Genomic DNA, 4,600 nt, shown 5'->3' with positions numbered 1-4,600 from the left:
TTTTTGGCTTCGTGGGCCATATGGTCTCTGTTGCAATTGCTCAACTCGGCCAGCAGCAGCAAGAACGCAGCCATGGGCAATCAACAGTGGGCGTGGCTGTGTTCCAATAAAACTTTATTTATGGACGCTGACGTTTGAATTTCACATAATTTTCACATGCCACAACATATTCTTCTTTAGATTTTTTTTCAGCATTTTAAAAGCAAAAACCATTCTTAGCTCATCGACCATAGAAACACAGGCAGTGGGCTGAATTTGACTCATGAGCTGTAGTTGGCTGACCCCTGATTCGGTGTTTTACTGAAGGCATCTACTGACTCTGTGAATTCTTTCTTGACCTGCCTTTTTCACCTTGCCCCCTTCACCTCCTTTCTGTCTTTCCATTCTGCACCTTTCAACTTCTACCTGTCACCACTTCCAATAGATGTCAAGGGCTTACTGATACACCAGATGCGCTCTTTCTGTGGTTAGAGTCCATGTTTTGTGTGTGTGTTGTTTTTGTTGTTTAGAGTGGGAATTTCTGTTACTTCCTCAAGAAAATGCCACTAAGAAAATGCCTTTCTGGACACCCTCGTCAAAAAAGCTACTTCTTGCCTCCAGAAGAATTCTTTGTTCCTATTTGGAAACAACAATCACAACCAGCAAAGTGGGAAAAGAGAAAGAGCCTTCACATAACTGATGTTTTAGCTTGGTGATGTTTCTTTAAATTCTTCTACAATACAATCAGGGAAAACATTTTGAGGAGTTCGTGGAGGGAGAAAGGGTTAGGAATTTGAAGCCCTGAATAGGGTATCACAAAATATAGGGGCTAACAACCACCTTTCTTCACATACCAATTCCCCGCTGGGGACCCCCAGAATTTGCTTCAACATCCACTCTGCGCTTGGGAGTGGGAGGTGTCTTCGTCAGTTTTGTGCTGCTACAACAGAATACCTGAGATTAGGTCATGTATAAAGAACAGAACACAGTTCTGAAGCCTGGGAACGCTAAGATCAAGGTGCTGGTACCTGGTGAGGGCCTTCTTGCTGCACCATGCCATGGCAGAAGGGCAAGAGTGCAGAAAGGGAACCCACTCAGTGAACCCCTGTGAGCCCTTATTATAATAGCATTATTCTGTTCATTACCTAAACAGCTTCCATTAGTTCCCACCTCCCAACACTGCCACATTGGGCATTAAGTTTCCAACACATGAATGCTGGGGAACACGTTCAAATCATAGCAGGAGGCAATAGGCAGTCATTCAGAGGCTGGCTGTATCTCCATCTCCATGTTTCTCCCCCAACAAGCACAGAGACAAATTTGGAATGGACCTCTAAGTCTGTTAAATAACATTGCATGGAATATAATTTTGCCTCAGGTCAGCCCTGACTTTTGTAGGCTATCAACATTTATAAAAGCTAAATGATATGCAAAAGGCCACACAAGGTGTTATATTATCCCCAATTTACAGATAGGGACACTGAGGTTCAAAATCAGAAAGAAATATACCCACAATTGGAACGTGAGATCCAGTTGCAGCAGAAAATCAAAATGACTTCTCTGTATTTACCAGTATTTTGTCTCTATTACAACAGTCCTGTGTGAGTATGCGTGATTTTATTTGTCCTTGGTGGGTATTCTTAGGTTTCTACAGCCATAATATTTGCCAAAATGAAACTGCACTGGATAATTTAACATCATACTCTAAGCATCGCCCACATTGACCCCCAGATCCTAGGGGTGGGAGAAATTAGAGTAGATCTAAAACAAGCAAAACTATAGAACTACAAATAAGAGCACATCGTACCTGAAAAATGCAAAGTGTTATTTTCTGCTCTGTGCTCTTCTTCTCCCCATGACCCATGATCCCTACTGAATGATCCGTGCCTGCAAAGAAAGCAGTCAGCAAGGGGAGGGTTATGAGAGCTGGTGAAATTTTGAACAGGTCCATGTATTTTAAATTTATCTGCATAGTATAATATCACTGCAACCCCACACTCTATCTCCAACTAGTTATTTTAAACCACGTCACCAAAACAACAGCAGTACAGCTATAGCAATGGGCAGCCTGAAAGGGCTAGACCAACCACCAAATATCTTTTTTCCTGGCAAGCAGACAAATAAGGCATTCCTCCAGGGGCCTAGAATCCACATCAGTGTTAAATAAATTGGTCAGGTCTGCTAGAACAGTTGGAAAACAACAATACCATGCTACTTTGCATTGTAATAGCAAAAGGGTCAGGATGGATTTGCTAAAAGTTCACATTACATGGGCAAAAGGCAGGAGTCAAGATAGGAAATAAAATTGATATGCAGAAAGGGATTATGATCAGTCAGTGTCTAGTTACTCTGAATCAAAACAACATGGTCATGCAAAGAGTAGCTGGGACTGCTGAGGACTCCATTTAGAGTATGTAATTATATTTCTCCAAAGTATGATTTATATATTAAGCAAAGGTTCTAAATGTTCCATGAATCAAGCTATCAAAAGCCAACTGTTGACCTTGTGTGTTATCCTTTAGAAAGAGCCAGAACACAAGCTTGGTCCAGAAGCCCAGTATGTAGGACACTGGAAAAGAGGGATGGAAATACTCATCATACTCACCAAGACAGACTTTGCAAGGTAACCTCAACAAAATTGTGCCTAATCAACTCTTTAAAGAAATAGCGCTAACATTTAAGTCCCAAAGGAAAATACTTCCTAAACTCCTCATGGTAACTATTTCAATTGATCCCAACTCTTCAGAGCCAGTAATAAAATGTTGCAGTCAGAGTCATCCAGCACCCCGACCCCAGGAGGAATGTATTATTAATTACTACAGATGTGCCCACTTTCCTAAATTCATGTATTATTTCATTTAGCAAACATTTATTTTAACATCCACGCTGCGCTCTATAGTAGAGACTGGGAAACAAAAATAACAACAAAAAAAGACATGATTCCTGACAGATATAAAAGTAAACAATTATAGCGCAATTAGATAACATCTATGAAGAAAGATGTATAGCAGAAATAGTTACTATTTGTGGCAAGCAGACTAAGTGATTTGGGGCCAGATTATTTACATTATTTACATACAATAAAAAAGAAGTGAGAGCCAGGAACAAGTGTGTTAATATTCCTGAGAAGCTGAGGGAAGACTCTTCAGAGGAGATGACATTTAACTTTTCCAGAAAGGCGTGCAGGACTGGGAGGATCTCATGCAGAGGGGATCGCATATCCAAAGGCATGGAGACATGAAAAAATATGGGGCATACAAGCAAATACTAGTAAATAAGAGGCTTCTTGAGGAACTCAGTAAAGTGAGAAGCCAGATCAATAGCACCTCCCACTAAGGAGATGACAAGTGATTCTATAGCCCTCTGCCCTGATTGCTCTTCTCCTGATGGCCCAGCCCACCTCCTGCAGATCTGTATGTAACCTCCCCACACCTCCCTTCCTTCTGTGCGTGTTCTGCATTCTTCCCACACTGATGATCCATCCGATAGAAGTGACAGCCTGCACTCCAGTTTTCCAGCCAGTGACCAAACCCAGGCCAAGCAGCGCTGCCACAGATCGGTCTCCACTTAGACCCTGGACCACAGCCAGCCAGGCGTAAACACCCTCCAAGGTCCAAAGGTCCAAGCATATTTCACTGCTGCTATGTCTACCTTACTCCCAGATACTTAAGATTTCTGCTGACTAGAAACACAGCATTTTGCGATATGGTCTGTCAGAGTGTAAATAACACTGGGTTAGAAGAAAGAAGACCTAGGGATCTCTGAGGATCTACTTTTAGTCAGCCATGGTACTTCTTCCACGTTTCTTAATCTCTCTGGACCTCAGTTTCCATGTCATTAGCATTAGAGTAGGTGACTTCTGAGGTCCTTTCCAGCTGTTTCTCTGAATTATTGCTACTCAGGTGATACGGTGGGTAGAAGCTGCTACCATAACTACAATTCAGCCAAACTGTGTGTCATGGAAGATTATTCCAGAATGTGAGCTGGCAAACTACAGTCCATGGGCTGTATCTGGCCTGCAGGCCATTTCTATATAGCCGGCAAGCTGGGAATGGTTTCTACATTTTTAAAAGGATTATAAATAAAGCAATAATATGTGACAGAGACTATATGTGGCTCACAAAGTCAAGCATGTTTACTATCTGGCCCTTTACAGAAAAAATTTGCTAACCCCAGTTCTAGAACACTCAGAAACTGGTCAGATTGGACGCCTTAGCTATTTGATACTCTGCAGCAAAACACTATTTACTAACTCTGCATAGGCAGATTAAAGAAGTTTTACACATTCTTCTCATTGAGGGGTGAGACTGTGTCCCTTCCTCTTGGTTCTGGGCAGGCCATGGAACTGCTTTGTCCTATGGAATATTGGAAAGTGGTATTCATGCAGTTTTGAGACCCGGGCCGTGAGAAATGGGCAGTTTCTCCACCCTGTTTCCTGGAATACTGTCTCTGGGAGCCTTGAGTTGCATCCCCAATATGGAGACAGACATGTAATGTGAAGCTTTCTTGCACCCTTCCAGTCCAGCTCGTCTGCCAGCTGAATACCTCGAGGGATCTCAATCAGCACCACATGGAACAGAAGAATTGTCCAGTTATGTTCAGCCCAAATTTCTGACCACAA

This window comes from Papio anubis, chromosome 1 (assembly GCF_008728515.1).
Source record: "Papio anubis isolate 15944 chromosome 1, Panubis1.0, whole genome shotgun sequence".
Taxonomy (NCBI): Eukaryota; Metazoa; Chordata; class Mammalia; order Primates; family Cercopithecidae; genus Papio; species Papio anubis.
Note: the sequence above shows the minus strand (reverse complement) of the source record.